Source organism: Mytilus galloprovincialis, chromosome 3, assembly GCF_965363235.1.
Source record: "Mytilus galloprovincialis chromosome 3, xbMytGall1.hap1.1, whole genome shotgun sequence".
NCBI classification, from domain to species: Eukaryota; Metazoa; Mollusca; class Bivalvia; order Mytilida; family Mytilidae; genus Mytilus; species Mytilus galloprovincialis.
In genome coordinates, this window is record NC_134840.1 from 25,598,266 (window position 1) to 25,616,920 (window position 18,655).

At 31.9% G+C, this 18,655-nt stretch overlaps 1 protein-coding gene across 2 annotated transcripts in view; it reads right to left on the bottom strand.

Annotated features, from left to right (window-relative positions):
* LOC143067521 (uncharacterized) overlaps positions 1-18,655 on the bottom strand; it is a 39,889-nt gene that overhangs the window by 19,958 nt on the left and 1,276 nt on the right. For both annotated transcript variants that reach the window (XM_076240838.1, XM_076240837.1), the window contains exon 2: positions 9,335-11,232. The gene's annotated coding sequence lies outside the window, so the exon portion shown is untranslated. The remainder of the gene's footprint in view (positions 1-9,334; positions 11,233-18,655) is intronic.

Below are 18,655 nucleotides of genomic sequence, written 5' to 3' on the forward strand. Positions count from 1 at the left end.
ACAGGAGGGGATGGGGTGACCACAGGGACTCCCCTATATTTCATTTGATTTGTTATATTGTCCCATACATGAGTATATATGGTTTAGGGGTGAGGATCTTGACCATTTCCAAGTTCTCAAACAGAAGGGTGTACAGTGACCCCAGGGACTCCCCCTATATTTCATTTGATTAGTTATATAGTCCAATAGATGATACATGAATGTATATGAATGAGAGGTGGGGATCTCATTCGTTTCAAAGTTATCAAGCAGGAGGGGGTAGAGTGGCCCAAAGGACGCCACCTATATATCATATGATTTGCCTACATTCAGATATTTAATCATATAGTTGCATTATTTGTGAAAATAAAGTAAGAATCTTCCAGCTTCTTTAACTGACCCTTCAAAATTGAGAAATAAAAAAATACCCCTTCAAAATTGCAGTAATATGTTTACACTTTAAAAGCATCTTACATGCATTATCAACATTTATCACTGATAAAGAAAACTTATACTGTGACCAGGAACATAATATTGTTAGATATACTGTTCCCAGCTGTCACATTGCTGCATTGTATTGGATTTTGGCATTAAAATTTGTCAAAAAGTAATTTTGAGTTTCTGTTTAAAATATTTTCTGCTTTTTCTTTCTTTTACATATATCTTTTAGTTTTCATTTAGTGTTTGTATTTATTTTCCATGCATAGATCGTATTTTGTCATCTGCCCAGATTTTTGTAGTTGAATTACCCTTATCCACTTCCAGAATCGGATCCAACATTGTAATTGTCTTCTTCTCGGCAGCCATTGTCATTATGTTTCAATGTTGTTTTTGTCAGTCAGATACGATTTTACTCGAATAAACACATTTTTTGTCGGCGATTTTCTGTATATAGCTAGCAATTGAACAAAGTGGACATTGCTGCCATGAATAATAATGAATAAAATAAGTTTTGAGATCATTTATTTGGAGACTTTGGCAAAAAGGTTTACAAAGTTATTTTTTATTTTCTTTCAAGTGGAACAGAGACTACTATAACTGTGGTATACTTGTCTCAGAGTGGAAATTGCCGCCAACAGCATGAACAGTTGAACTTATTATATAATAGACTACTGATGCAGTTGTACTACGTATTGATGACAAACAATATTCCTACAACTTTTGTTTGCCATTTGGGAAATCTAAACTACTTGTCTTTAAAGATTTTAGGCGATTAAATATTTCATACAACATGTACAATTGTTTTTTTTACATCTTAGCCAAAAGCACAGGCGGTAATTAACTACATAAGAATTCCTAATGAGTACACGCTGCACTTCTTCCTATGTGCAACTTCAAAACTTTTGGATAAATCGACGATCATTTAAGGTTTTTCTAGTCACACTTTTTGTAATCCAGAATTAAAAGTATTAAAAAAGTGTTCAATTAGTTATATATAACATAGTAGCCAGCTAGATAATAACAATGGCAAGTATTTCAGCATTTTTTGGGTAGACCACAAATCTAGGGTGCTCGCATAATGCAGCTTAACTGCAAAATAAATGGGGTCACCGTTCATTTAAGCTCACAATCCTACGAAAGAAGCATACACTTTTGTTAATGACTAATGTCCTTTTTTTCTGTTGAATTAATAGAAGAAATAGAGATAATATCAAAATAAAAAAAGAACTAAATTACAGAAATCGCTTAAATTTTACAATTATTTAGTTTATGTACAGCTTATTTGAAAACAATAATAAAAAATATAGGTCACCGATGAGTTAAAAAAGATATTTCAATTTTAATGCCAAAATATGGCATTTTGAGGCAAAGGGAGATAATTTGGACCTTTTTCAATGATATAACCATTTTAAAAGTCATCTGGGTCCAAACTGAATCGATTTTTTCGGGTGATTTTTGTACCATATCATAAAGTAATAACTAATTGTGTAATAAATAAAATTTGTATTGAAAAAACAAATGTTTGATTCTTTGCTGAAATTTTTGTACCTGCGAGCCTCTTCTCATGTTGAAAGCATTACATATTTTCTGGTATATTAAAATAAGGAGATGTTGTATGATTGCTATGACACTGAGGAAACTATCCACCAAAATTTAAATGAAGTGAATGGATGCAATTATAGGCAATGATACAACCTTCATCAATGAGAAAACCTATAAATGGCAAGAAAAGGTACTGACATGAAAAAATGTGACAATTCTGAGAATGTTATTTAATTATCATTGCACACCAAACATATATGTATAACAAGGAACAACAGAATGTTAAGGGTCTGGTAAAGCCTCTAATAAGATAAATCCAAGACCAAGTATAATTCTTCTTTTCTTAAATTTTTCTTTGATGTTTATGTGTGATAATTTTCCATCTCTAGATAATGAACCTAGAATGGCTTTAATGAGAGCAAGATGACATCTTAAGCCAATGCCATTAATGCCCAGGAAAAGATTGATAAACAGATTAATTATGGTCTTTCAACTATAATTTCTTGGTTTAATCTCATCTCAGAACTATCAACCTTGGATAAAACTGTAGCTGATGGTGCCGCCAAACAACGACAACATTATACTATTATACATCCCATAAAATTTTACATATAAAAATACAAGATTAACTGATGAAGAGCTCTGGAGAGAAGATCCATATATTACCAGTTGTTTGTGTAAGTTTTACATCTTCAATCCATAAGACAAAACTATAATAATTCATTATTCATTACACACCTTACGGCACATCAAATATGGTTAGGAACAATGACTCACAACTATAAACATCTACATTTAGAAAAACTTTGGGAGACTAGGGTCCACAATACTAAGTTTCCATTACTGGTACAAAATTTGACTTGTATATAAAATTAAGGGGGCTCCTGAGTATAAATCAAATTTTTTTTCTAATATAGGATTTCGCTATATTTTTTTATAAATGAACTTTATCCTATACTTAATAGAAAAAGGAAATAAAAAAATGGAGTCACCGTTCATTTAACTCACAATCATCCCTGGAAGAAGCATACATTTTTGTTAATGTCCTTTTTTTCTGTTGAACTAATAGGCGAAATTGAGGTAATATCGAAATCAAAGAGCTGAAAGCTCTGAAGAAAAATGACGCCACTGTCTCTAATATTGGGATAGTTTTTATGCAAGTCTTGATTTTCACATACCGTAATTAGTTTAACAATGCAACATGTCTCGTAAGCATATAATTGATATTCGTATATGTGTGTGTGTGAAGTGAAGGTGCCAACTGGCTGGGTGTTTTTTTTAAGACAAATGAATAGGTCAAGACTACCTGAATTGTACAAATAAATACCGTAGAAAGGCTTCTATATTTCTCACTGGTACATAGGCTGAATCCGGGTCCGTTCGCGCCCATTCACGTTTGCACCAACTCATGTTCGCCCCCTTTCACTTTCACACCCTACATGTTCGCAACTAATCTTAATTGGTTTTGTGTTTAATAACTCTGTAAGCAAGTGTTTTCTTATAAGTATAATTGTTGTCATTGTCTCAAAATAAAGTGAGACAGCATTTTTTTGTGTTGAATAAATCTTAATCATGTTTTGGATAGCGTATTGTTAAAGATAATAATAATCCTTTCTAAATAAAGTGGTATTTTGTCAACATTTTATTTAGCGTTGAATAACTCTTAATCATGTTTTGGTTAGTGTATTGCTATACTTTGTTTCATTGACCTCTTTCATAATGAAGTGAGATTCTGACTATTTTTTTTCTGTGTGTTGAATAAATTTTATCATGTTTTGGTTATAATAGTGGATTGCTATATTTTGGTTCCTATATTTTATTGTTTCGTTGTTTCAGATCAAAGGGCTTAAAAACAATTATCTTTTGTGTTTTTCCTTTAAAATCTTCAATGTTTTACTCATACCAAGCTAAAAATACATTCAGTATTTACACCAAAGCAATTTAAAACAACAATCATGATTTTCCAATTATTCAACTTGAATTTGAATTAAAATTGGGCGTGAATGAGTAGAGTGCGAATGGACCTTGGGTGTGAACGTGCGAGGTGCGAAAGTGTATTGGGCGCAAACAGACCTGATACCACATAGTCTGAACCCCCTTCTCCCACAAAATATGATGTAAATTAAAAACAAATTGTTCAGAGAATAATTGAAGTCTTTCCACTAGAAAAGATCTATTTTTATATTGAAATATGAAAAATCAGTTTAAAATGTTAGTTCCTATGGCTTTATGACGTCCTATTAACCTATGACCTTGACCTCAATTTCAAGGTCACAAACCATGGACCTTGAATCAAAATATCCTAGGTCTTTAATATGTTTGGTTAATGAGAACTACCACTTGACGCGTAATTTTAAATGTAAGATGGACAAAAACTCCCTTTTATTGTATGCGCAGCCTTTCAACCAAAATATACAAGTAAGGACATGTCGCAACTAATAATTTATGAAAAATTATTTGTCAAAATGTCATACAGTATTTGAAAAGAAGTGAAAATAAGCCAAAATCAAAATTTATAATATGACCTTGACCTTTGACATTGACCTCATTTTCATTTTTAGTACCAATGACCTCATGAAGACCCTAGGTCTCTATCAGTTATGGTTTACCAGTTGAAAATGCATATCGCTTGAATCAAATGAAAAAGGGGGAATAACTCTCATATGGAGTCCCCATAGAGCTATGGTTCAAACGAATATTCTTATCCTAAATATGTAACGAGCAATTTGGTAAAATAAAATCTTTTACGGTTACGAAGGAGAGGTGGCCACAAGAAAAACAGTGTTTGGGGAGATAACTCTTACAACGTAATGTATTTTGTTATAATTACATTTGATATATGTTTCATTATAATACTTTATTCTGATTGGCTAACTGCACATCACATGTTATTCCTCAAGCAATTGCATCACTCAATAAAACTTTTCATTCATGATAACACGTGGTCCCACAATAAAGTGCACAGATGAATTGAATAAAAAAGTTATAAAATTCGTGTTTTCATGATCCTAGCTAAAAAAAGTAATTATAAGTATTGAATGTTTCTTTTTGTAACCTCATAGGGTTGCAAAAGCGTTGACCGTGTGCACATTTTTAGAATGAAGCGCTTATGCGCTTCATACAAAAAGTACTTCGGTCAACGCTTTTACACCTCAATGAATTTACAAAAAAAAGCATTCAATACTTATATGCAGTTGTAAATTTTTAAAGCAAAAAGAGTTAATACTAACTTTCACTTTTTTGGATGTTCATGTACATTTTGAATGTATTTATTTTTCTCAACTACATGAATTTTTTGGTGTATTTTTAATGATATATATGAGTAGTCCAAATAATTATTAAGTCTGGCAAGGCTTTTTAAATTTTATTCTGGGACACCTTCCTATGACCACAAGGCTATGTTAATTTTTTTCTGGGACGCCTTCCTACGAACGTCTTAGGAAGGCGTCCCAGAAAAAAATAAAATAGCCTTATTGGATATTTTTATGCATTATTTAACCAGTTGAGTCTTTTACAGGATTGTTTGTTTAATGCTGTTTAAACATTACTGGAAAAAAAACCACCTTAAATTTGCTAATTATTTGGCATGAAAGTTTGATTTATTGAAAGGGACTCATAGTTTTCCATTTAATTTTAATAATTGTCTAATGGTTAAAACAATAGCTTCGTTGTTTACTTTTATACACAACAACATATTCACTTTGGTCTCGTTGTTTACCTAATATTCACTATGTACTTGGTAACAGTTATTAATTAATTGAATAGAAAATATTATAATAAATATTATTGGAAGCCGAATTGACGTCAAATAGGTGCCGATTTGACTAGATGCCAATTTAACCAGGTGCCGACTTGACTTGTACGTTTCAATTCCTCTGCGATCGTTTGCGGTATTTTCTTGAGAAAACCTATTTTCCATCATCAAAGAGAAGAAGAAACTGCTTGAAATGATTCCCGAACGCTTCGTGATTGTTAAAATAAGTTTAATTCACTCAAAAAACAATTTTAAAACTTGCGATGTTTAAACAGGAAGTTTCAAAAGCACGTGTAAAAGAAGAAATTAACCGGTGAGAGTGGAAATCCGTACATAACATATATCACTATAGTACGACTTTTAACGCAAAACAGTTTCATCCTTTTGTAAAACAGTCTTTAATATACCTATCACATTAATGTTTGAAGGGTCTTAAGCTTATTCAAACCATATAAGTCGGTATGAAACACCAAAACGGAATGATAATAACCGATTACGTTTTGTAGTTTACAAAATTCTGGACTGGTTCCTGTCAAACTACAACACTTTCTTCGACTGTAGTGGAATACAAACAGAAACCAGTTAGTTTGTAAACTGGTTCCTGGCTGATTACTACACAATGCTCATGCATAATGATAACACAAGCACATTCTCCAGTTTGTATTGAAATTAGTAAATACGAAACCAAGCGCGGTAGGCAGAGAAATCAGGTCGGCAGTTATGGAACAATGACTGCGTCATTTTCCAATAAAAAAATAACCTAATTACAGAAATCGCTAAAATTTTACAATTATTTAGTTTATGTATAGCTTATTTGAAAACAATAATAAAAAATATAGGTCACCGATGAGTTAAAAAAGATATTTAAAATTTAATGCCAAAAAATGGCATTTTTTGCACCAAAGGGAGATAATTTGGAGCTTTTTTAATGATATAAACATTTTAAAAGTCTTCTGGGCCGAACTGAATCGATTTTTTTGGTTGATTTTTGTACCAAATCATAAAGTAATAACTAATAGTGTAATAAATAAAATTTGTAATAAAAAAAAAAGGTTTGATTTTTTCCTGAAATTTTTGTACCCACGAGCCTCCTTAAGATGCCATATCCTTATTGCTGATCATGATCTATACATACATGACATAATATTGAATGAACAGTACTACGTGTATATCATGTATAAATGCACAAAATAAATTACCTGCAACAGGAAATGAATGAAAAGCTCTGGTAAACAAGAATGTGTCCTCAGTACACGAATGCCCCACTCGCACTATCATTTTCTATGTTCAGTGGACCGTGAAATTGGGGTCAAATTTCTAATTTGGCATTAAAATTAGAAAGATCATATCATAGGGAACATGTGTACCAAGTTTGAAGTCGATTGGACTTCAACTTCATCAAAAACTACCTTGACCAAAAACTTTAACCTGAAGCGGGACAGACGGACGAACGGACGGACGCACGGACGGACGAACGGACGCACAGACCAGAAAACATAATGCCCCTCTACTATCGTAGGTGGGGCATAAAAAAGGTGCATAAAACCTGAAGGATAGAAGAATTAACAGATTCTTAACTCAAGAACATCCAGGATTTTTATGAGTAATGTCAAAAGAGTAATGAGAGGTAAAGGGGTACTGGTGACAAGGTCAACATGACAAATCTTACATTGATGGAATACTAAAAACACAAAATAAAATTCTGAAATCTTAGTACAAGTCTACACATGGTCATGATGGTGAAAAGGCTAAATACGAGTAAATGACTTCAAACAAAAAATTGGGACATAAGTTCTCATACATCATGAACATGCAAGAATATTTGTCAGAGGCTACATGAACAATAAACAAATAGTTGGATAGACAAAGTCATAAAAATTTTTGCTAAATTCATTAAGATACAAGACAAAATTCTTTTTTTAGATAACAAACAGGCCATCATTTACAAATAAAAAATGCAAATTTTGATTGTCAAAATTAAAGTGAATTTTAATTTGTTGTCAACTTGCAAGTGTGTACAGCATTAGAATCTTTGAACCCTTTTTAAAAAAATCAGTACTTTAATTATCAACTGGAAACAGAAATAAAAGATATTTCAATTAACAACAAACATCTTTAGTTTATAAGCTCATTTATCCCAGAAAACACCATCCCCTATACATAATGATGGCTCCTCATCTTTCCCCCCTTAATTACACTCATTTGAATGATTTTAGATTGAAAGAACTACAAGTTAAATTACAATTTCACTCCTACACAAAACTTGAGTGAAGCCATTAAATTGTCACGTCCTGTAATTCTATGATATCTAGGAGTGCTCCCAATAACCATGATAACCAGCTTCCATCCATCTCAAAAAGATGGAAGTACTAACAACTGAATATAAATCTGATAAAATGGGCTATTCATACTTCAAGACACATATATAAATAAAATAAATGAAAATGTTTATTTTGAAACCTACTTATGAAGCCAATAATGAATATCACTTGTAAAATGTACAAATATGTTTTTGAATTTCATATATAATTATTCTTTAATACATGTATGAACAACAATTAATGATATCATCATATGACTTTAAAATGTAGCTGCATAAAGGTCATTATGTTGCGATACTCGACCTTGAAACGGAAATTTTGACAGAGGTATACCCATGCATTGAAATAAATTATTCACCAGAGATCAATGTAAATGACTATAAATATAAGCAACTAAAGGTCATGCCCAATCTCCCCAAACATTAACAATTCAGGATTTACCTAAAATCATGATTAAAAAAAAAAAACTAAGGCTACCAGGGATTTGATTCATCAATTTATTTATGACACTATCTGAAGATGTTAGATTTTTTTAATGAAATTTGATCAATGTCAATGCTTTGTTTTAACAACAGAAGTTTCCTCATGTTTTTTTAAGTGTATTATACAAAATTGTAGGCAGCTCACTCTCATTTTTAAGGTAGACGGTGGTATAATTCAATAAATTTCAAATAAATAGGACCAGATGAATCACCAAGTTCAACTTGTCCTAGGTATGAATAATTGCCACCTATCAGAGTGGGGTTTACATACAATGTACTTCAGACTTATGGAATTTATAAAGTGTTTTATGTACAAATGTTCCCACTTAGACAAAATGTTATAATTTTCTACATATTGTAATTTTCTAGATATATCATATTATTCTTTTATGTGTATTTTTGCCAAATTGGGACATATTGAATTTCTGAAACGGTTGCATAATCTTCATTCTTTTGACATTGGCTTTCTGTAAACATCATGTAAAGATTCATTTTTCTTGAACATTACATTTAGCTTAGATTTTACTTGACACACTCAAGCTTGTGCAAACAGAAACTTGAATATCCTTGCCTCTTCATAAAATGCACATGCTCATATTCATCACACAGGACGTTTCACATTCTGCTAATTGATAATTATTAATTTGGTATTTATGAAAATCTATTTGAAGCATTTGTAATTCCCTCAGGTAATTCCAAACTAATAATATGTTTCATATTGTTATTAAGAAGTGTAATTGCTTATTTTTAATAAAAAATATGAGTAAATAGAAAATAATAAAGAATCTATATGTCCCGTTAATAAATGTACTTACGATTATGAGTTATGAAATAAACAGATGAGTACTCTGAGTATTATTCTCTTCTTTGGCACAAACTTCACCATTCTTTGCTACTTCTTCATTTTCTCTTCTCTCATTCTGAAAGACCTGTGGTAGACTTGATTCAGCATCAAATATTTCATTGACAATTGAAATAATTTCTTTATGAAAATCTGATGTTTGAGAATTGTCTAATGTGATTTTGTCAAACTGTTCTGTATGTAAATGTTCGTTGTCTCCTTGACCTGTCATGGGAATATTGATTTGCTTGTCTAATTGTAAACTGTCACCCGCTGAATTACCTTCCAATGAAATATCACAAGTCTTAGAATTATCTCTTTCTATAACACTTATGGTAAGAACATCTTCGTTTAAAGGTGGAATTTCATCCTGTTTAGTATAATTGCCGTCTGTATGGAAGTTTTCCTGACTAGATGAAGACACATTAGGAAATGCAACCCAATTATCGGGAGATGTTGAGAAAAGTATTTCAGAGTGTTTTGGACATGTTTCTGATAATTCATTTTTCCTACGAGAAACACATGGTGAACAAGATGGGCTAAGAGTGGGAGGTATCAATACACGTTTCGGAGATTGTCCAGGTATACTTGCCGTTTCAACAACTAAAGATTTTGTTCTTGTGAAAAGTTGATCCTCATTCATAAAGTTAAATATTTCACCATGAAGCTTCAAAGGGCTTTTATGTCTTTTTCGAAATTCTTCAGGTGGCAATTTTATTGACAGTTTTTCACTATTTAAAGATGGAGATATTTCTGGTTTGTATTCTTCAAAATTGACCACATTTATGGGAGTTGTGCTTCGAGGTCTCTCCACTGGTTTGTTTGTTACCTGCAGTCTTTGAATCCTCTTTTCAATTGCTTTTCGTTTTGACTTTTCAGTAACCGTTTCAAGTTCTTGTAAAAGTGATGGAAGAGAAAATCTAGATAAATTTGGTGAAGAAAATGGTGTAGATTCACAAGAACTATTGTTATCTCCAATGTTTTTTAAAAATGCCCTCTGGGGTAAAGGTGAATCCAAAATGTCACTAGGAAATGAAGAACCTGAAAACTTATTAGAAGAGTTGGAAGAAACAGTGACATAACCACTTTGTAAATACCCACTCTCAGAATCAGAACTATCTGAAGAATCTGAACTGCTACTAGTCTTTTTCTCTTTTAAATTGTGGTATCCAAAACTATTCCTTTTATTTAATTTTGCATGTTGAGGACTTGAGAATGTCTTTAAATCTACTTTTGACCAAACGTCCTCTTGTTTGGTAGAATCTGTGGTTACATCCTGCATAAAGGGGTCATTACTATCCTCTGTGAAGGTTGAGTACTCAAAAGGTATACTGGCTTCTGAATTAGTGCTTTCAACTTCACTTTTTAACTCAAACGAATCGTCTTGTAAAGTTTTTAGTGAGCTCCTTTCCTCTCCAAAATCAAATGTATCAAAAGTTGCCAAAGGAGCTCTTAAATCACCAGATATTGCAGTTGGTGATTCTGATATACTCATTCTAATGATTTATATTTTTTTAAATATCTTACTATTTCACGTCCTTCACATCCTGAATTCCAGTTTTGTAAAAATCTATATATAAACTTCTCCGTATCATTAAATCCATACTCACTTCGCGCATCAGTAAATTATCCAAATAACCAAGTTCAATGCCACAAAAACTAAATGTAATTGGTGACAAATCAATATCAGATATTTATAGTTGAGTTAACTATGTATACTGATAATTGATAAACTCGCTCATTTCTTCCAGCCATGCAGACCTTCTATGCCGTGCTGGAGTTACAGATTGGTTAACACATGGCATTGGCAGTTCTAATCAATATCACTTAGTCTTTACAATGTCTATACCACTTCCATACTCCTGTTCACGTCTGTAAATAAAAATCAAAGTTCCTTTCTTAAAATTTATTATCTAACTAAAGTCTCTTTATGTTCAAGTCCCTATAACAGAGAATAGAAAATCAATGTGATTGTGGAGACATTATACAACATAATGAATAAAATTACGAAAAATTTACCAGAAATATTGTGTAAGTAAATCAGATTTCTGCTTCTTTCGCTTATAAAATTACATCTAATGGTTTAACATTTATACAATGACAACCAATTTGTAATATCTTAATTTCTAGTATCACTAATACTGACATTTCTCACGATGCTCAGAAAAATGGGAATTGATGATACAACAGAAATGTAAATATATAAGGATTCCCAAGGGACATCTCTCAAGACACGATACAAATATTTCCATTAGAAGTATATATCTCACTCTAGAATTGTAAACATCATGTGTTTTATTGTGACAGTGATGATATAACTTAGTATAAAGACAATCAATGATCATGTAAGAATCCTTTGAAAAGGGATGATTAGATTAGATTTAGTAAGGATGGGGTATAGAAATCAGAATGAATATGGCTGTCTCATCAAGGGATGAGTTAGGTCTAATACAAAAGCATGTCAGACTACATCATTATCTTCAAAACAGTTCGCGTTTTTAAATATTTTTTTTTTTTCATTTTCTTATATTTTCAGCTCATGAGTTAGTTTGGTTGGTACACATGTAGGTGACAGTTAAAAATTAATAAATTCATAATGCTTCTTTTTCATTTCTAATCAGATTTCATTTATCTTATATCCTCTAATAGCTTACATTTAAATTTGGAAAATATTTTGTTTATTAAATTAATTAGTTGTGATTAAAACTAAAGTTTATTTTTGTTTTAAGAAGTCAGATTTCTAAATCACTTATTTAAGATAAATAATTTGAATAAGCTGGGATAAAAATGAAAATCATTTCAAAAAATAAAAAATAGTGCTCTTTTTTTGTATCATTTACAATCAAATAAATTTAAATAAATGTAAAATTTCAATAGGTAAATTAAAACAATTTAATATTTTCAAGATATTAAATAAGGCCTTTTGTAATTTTCAGAGAAAACACAGAGATTTGTACATTCTGCATTCTGAGAATAAAGAAATTCAACCAACATTGACACAATGCATAAAAAAAAGTGTAAAATATTCACCGTCTAATCCAAAACAGTTAGAAATGACAAATGCTCTTATAATGTTCATAGCTGGGGATCTTTTACCACTCTCTATTGTCGAAAGTGAAGAATTTAAAAACTTGATGGAAAAAGCTGACACTAAGTATCAAGTGCCTAGCAGAAAGCATTTATCTTCGAAACTTCTACATGAAAAATCGGTTGAAATAAAAAATAACCTTGTAAATACTCTTAAAAGAGCTGAAAGTGTGTGTTTAACCATTGATCTCTGGTCTAGTAGACAAATGAGAGGATTTTTGGGAATCACAGGCCACTTTATTTTGGACTGGGCTATGAAGTCTGTCATGATATGCTGTAAACGATTCAAAGGTAGACACACAGCAGAATCCATCAGGAGTGAATATGAAGAAGTTGTTACTTCATTTGAAATAGGTTTTAAAATTGCTGCAATAGTCAGTGACAATGCTAGTAATATGGTCAAAGCATTTTCAATTCCTGGCTTTGATGACTTTAAGGTAGATCATGAGAGTTCTGATGAGGAAATTGATGATGTAGACAAAGAAATTGAAGATGACCAGTCTGATGATTTACATTTATCCGACTGCTTACCCAAACATTCAAGATGCTTTGCACACACCTTACAATTGGTTGTTAAGGATGGCCTGAAAGATTGTTCACCCCACCTTAAAACTGTTATTACAAAGGCATCAAATATTGTCAGTTTTGTTAGGAAATCTATTATTGCTTCAGAAATCCTTGAAGATTATAAAAGATTGCAAGCTGCTAATGCTACAAGATGGAATTCACAACTGCATATGATTTGCTCAGTTTTGAATGTGCCAGAATTAGAATTGGACAAAATAGACTGTAAAACTAAGCTTTCATCCTATGAGAGAAAACTGCTTTCTGAATTATGTACTATACTTGAACCTTTTGACAAAGCTACAGTCCTTGTCCAAGGTGAAAAAACTGTAACTGCTAGCTTGCCAATTCCTGTAACACTTGGATTAAAACACCAGTTAAAACTTATATCAGTTGACTATAATTGTAAAATGATAAAATCATTGAAATCTTCTGTTGAAGAAAGATTGTTTCAGTTTGTAGAGGATGAAGCATATATTCTTGCTAGCTTTTCAGACCCAAGATTTAAGACCAGATGGTGTGAAACTGAACAGATTGATCAGTGTTTAGCTGTTGTTAAGGACAAACTTAGTCAAGTCCCTACATCATCTGAGCCCCCTTGTGATCAAAATTCTCCCCCATGTAAGCGAGCAAAAAATGATGATCTTTTCAGTTTCATGCCAGCCCCATCAGTGGAAAGAAAAAGAAACCCTTCAGGGATTTCTGTAAGTTCAGAAATGGATGATTACTTGTCAGATAATTGTATTGATATGTCAAAAGACCCTCTTTTGTATTGGCATAGTAACTGTCAACGTTTACCACGTCTAGCTAAGTTAGCAGTGCAATATTTAGCTATTCCAGCCACATCTGCACCAGTTGAACGCTTATTTAGCACTGCTGGAAAAACATTTAGGCCGGAAAGGTGCAGACTGGCTGATGGAACATTTGAAAAGCTGATGATGGTCAAATGTAATGGGAAAATGCTTAAATAAGTTATATGACACAATACAAAAATGTATATACTAGTTGAACACTGTCTAATTGTTATAACTATAGAGCAATGTATAATACTTATGTACATATCATAGAATAAATGCATGTTTTCAATGTTTTATCTTAAATTTCCTTTCAAATGTAATTGAAGTAATTAATTACATTTGCCAAGTAATTGGAATGTAATTAATTACATTGGTAAAAAAAGTCAAATGTAATGTGTAATTTAATTGAAGATTTTGTAATTGTAATTGAATGTAATTAATTACTTTCAAATGTAATTGACCCCATGTCTGAGGTGACTGACATTAAAACTAGAGGCTCACAGGAGCCAGAAGCTCTCACCTTGTACAAAAAACACTTGAAAAACAAGGACATTTCAAAAACAATTAACAACCTCAGCATGCTCACATACCTCACACCCCCACATTGTCACTGGATAAACAAATTCTTTCCAGATTCCTAATTTCAAATTACTTATAACTCTTAAAAGTCAACTGATTTAAATTTCTTAAAGATATACACATCTACATTTTATATCTTCATTAACTACAAAGTTTCATGAAATTCTATAGTGTGGTTTCAGACAAGTATTGATGACAAACTGTGCAGCAATATATTTAGGCCAAAATTCTATGTACATGTACAAAGGGACATAACTTGTAGAAAAAAATTGAATCATAATTTCTTTTAAATATTCACATCTAAATAGTATGTTTTTATTATCTACAAACAGTCGGAAACCCGGTTGAAATAGAACAAAAGAATGGAAGCTCTTTGTTAGAGAAGGCGATAAATGCTATAAACTGTAATGTTTACTATAGTGACAAAAATTTTAAAAGTTAATAGAAACAAACAAAATTACAATTTTCTTCTCAATTACGAAGTGTTTTATTTTAAAAACACCATTTGCATAAGTTTTCAATTTATTTAGTACATAGTTAAGCCGAACAATTAGATATCAAGTCGACGACATGGGTATCTTTCAAGTTGGATGTAGAATATGCATAACCTCCGATTTTTAAAAAAAAAATTACCACGGACGGAAAACATATCAATCTATTAGTTTTTTTCATGTCTGCCCTTCCATTATGTGACTCTAGAAAAAATCCAAAAAAATTGGTAACAATTGTATCGAAAAGAGAAAATCCAGTGCACCTTTTTATGTTAGGGTGTGTTTGAGTTGAATATTTTGTCTTGATATCGTACAAAGCAAGAATATTTCATACATCGTCTCGCTTCAGATTCTATCATTTTTATATATCAAAGGTACAGGTTGACTTTATAACATAAAAAAATCACAGTACTAAAAGATGAACTATATGGGTCAAGTGAAATACCTATCTAATGAATCACAAAAACAGAGTAGGTTTGTTTCGAATAGCTATTTTTTTACTGAAAGTACTTGACGACAGTCTTTAAAGTTGGATGATGAAAATGCATATCTTTGAAAAATAATAATTTTTTGTGTGTGAAAACTAGGGTTTATAGTCTTCAACCACTAAAAAAATCTAGTCTGCCCTTCCACGAAATATTTAAGTAGAATTTTTTTAAATGTTTATGAAATTTCGAAAATTCCACCTGACAACCCATCAGACAATAGTTTTAAGTTGAATCAATGTAGACAAGATCATTAACTGATGCTCATTAGCTAGTTGATACATTTGTCTTTTAAAATACAACTGACATATAAGGATCGTAATGGTGCAATATGGATAAATTTATCGGTTTCCGAGAGCAAAATTGGCAGCGCGTCATCCCTACAATGGCTTCCATTTCTACGATTGTGAAAATGAACTGGTGTAATGGGGAGATAATTTTGATGAAGTAGAATCCTGACTGTAAATTTCCTGTAACTCTGTTGTGGGCTTTCAGAGGAGTTTTAATGACAGAACCAGACAGACAGAAAGACTGATGGACGGGTAAAAACATTATACCCTACCCAACCTGTTGCTTGGGTTATATAATAATGTGACTACAAACATTGTCCTTTATTTATAGGTGTTTAACCCTTTCTATTCTCCTCAATGCCCTGTTCATTACTAATCCTTTAAAAATGTGTTTCAGAGGCAATCTCTATCAAAGGGGGCGGAAGATACTAGAAGAACATTCAAACCAATAAATCCAAAATAAATTGACAATGCCATGGCTAACAAGTGAAACTGCTAGATACTGCTCACTGATGAAACCCCAGCCAAAATATTATGATAAACAGGAAGTTGATGAATCTGAAACGCATGACACGGTATAGCTGACTTATATAAACCCTGAAACCAATTTTCAGAAATTCTTGTATTGTAGTTCCTGAGAAAGATGTGACGAAAATATTCATGTGACAGACACATGGACAGACGAACAGACAGAGGTAAAACAGTATACCCCCACTTTTTTAAAGCAGGGGTAAAAAAAGTGGGAGTATAAAAATGGAAAAGGAAACATAGAAACAAAAGTTCACAATACACAACATAGAAAATTAAATTAAAAAAAAACTAAGCAACACAAACCCAGGCAAAAACTGGGGGTGATCTCAGGTGCTCCAGAAAGGTAGGCAGATCCGGCTCCAAATGTGGTACCCATCGTGTTGCTCATGTTAATACAAACCCTGGTAAAAAGTATAATTTGGCAGGTCACATTTGTGAAAGCGAACAGGACTGTTGTTAAGACATACAAATGTAAGGAACATATCCACTATCATCTGTGAAACCGATATTCCATAACAATCAACCAACTCATGATGGTGTCCCTAAAATTTACAAGGAGATGACTTCAACTTTACCATTTGGAACTCTTGGTTAAAAAGCTTCCTTGTAAGCAGCAACCCCCTATCAAGGGAATCATGATAGGAAAGACAAGCCCAGGAATATCATATCAATTTGGAGATATATACTCTGTATGCAGGTACTGCTGGATTGTTGCTACAAAGAAATTGGGAAGCTGAAATTCTCTCTTGTGGTAAAGTTGTTTTCAACCAATCCTCATTTTCAATTTCCAGATTTTGGTCAAGATATGACATGTATGAGGTAGACTTAACTGTATCTGTTGTATCCTTTATCTCTAGTTTGATGGGATAGATTCGTTCAACTCAGTCACTAAAGTTGTGATTAGACTATTTCAGCCAATTCAATGCTTGCATATAGTTGTTTTTTTTCCATTAGGTCTTAACAGTCTTTTATAACATTTAAACAGGAAAGCAAATTACCTATTTCATTATTAAGGACAACTACATGTAATTCTCTAAGGAAATGTCGGATAATTTCAAAAATGGCAACTTTTGCTCTACCTTATTCTCTCTTATTTTTTTTATAGCAGTGAATAACATAATTGATTAATTACTACAATAAATGTACTTTTACAGTTGTGCAGTTATAGTCACACCTATACATGTATCTAGTTGATTGGTTTTTATAAGTGATTGAAATGGTGTCAAGTTGTCAACAGTATATGTGGCAGTAATAAATTATATCAGTATGTCATGTTCATTGAAGTAAGTCATACATGTACATATGAGACATAATTACAAATACTAAAAGCTAAATAAAGTTGTGTTAACGTTCATAATCTTTTTAAATTGGTAAGGGACGACATCAAAAGATTGATGTAGGATAAAAAACTTAAATCAAGTAGTTTGGGAGTGGGTGGGGGGTCAACATTGCTGCAAGTTTTGTTAATCCAAAATCGATTTTACATATATCCATAAAGGTAAATTGATTTATCCCAAATTAAGTTAAGAGAGGGAGTGGGGGGGTTAGTGAAAAAACTATGTGAATTAAGTTTTTTATCCTACATTGAACTTTTGATGTCATCCCTAAAAGAGGCCAACTTTGTTATATATACAGGCCTAGTTTGAGAGGCCAATTTTGTTAGGCTCAGTCATTGAAGAGTCATTGAAACTTAAAAAATATTAATCTGAAATCTACCTTTTCCTAAATGAAAACTTTGAATACTTTCTTTGGAAAAAATGCATGTTCATGCTATTGCATAATAAAGATATGTCTTACAACTAAATATGTAAAGAAATAACAATTGCAAAAAAGTAGCCACTGCAAAAATTATTTCTGAAATAGCATGATATAATACATTGTATATACATGTATATTATATATAAATTAAACAACATCCTGCCACAGAAGAATTGCTGAGGAAAATACATGTTTGTATATGTCAGTTCCTTGTGCGATGTAGTTTCTAATCTTGATAAGGATTATTTTTTTCTTATACACTTAGGACTTATAATTAGTTTTCTTAAAAGAAGATGCAGGCCTACCAAAAAATATTTCAGGCTATCACAAAGTAAATGTAGACATGAGGTGGGTTTTTTTTTTTGCTCCATGCTGAGGGGCTTACTGAGACTTTCAAGTTTGAGATGGAGAACAGCAATACAAGCACCCTTTCCAATTTTTTTTTTATGTGCATTTACTGATTTTGTGTCATGGATGGATAACCCATATCCCTTTTTTTCTATTATCAAAACATAATAAAAAACATTATTTTAAAAAAACATTGTTTTTGATTAATATTGTAGATATACCTGTATGTATCATGTGAAGAGGACGTTAAATTAACTTCATTAATTCACATTCATTTTGTACATAAAAAAAAAAGCCTGCAAAGCAATATAAATTTAGAAAGAATTGGGAAACCCCTGTACAGACCGTGTAAACTTACAATTTAT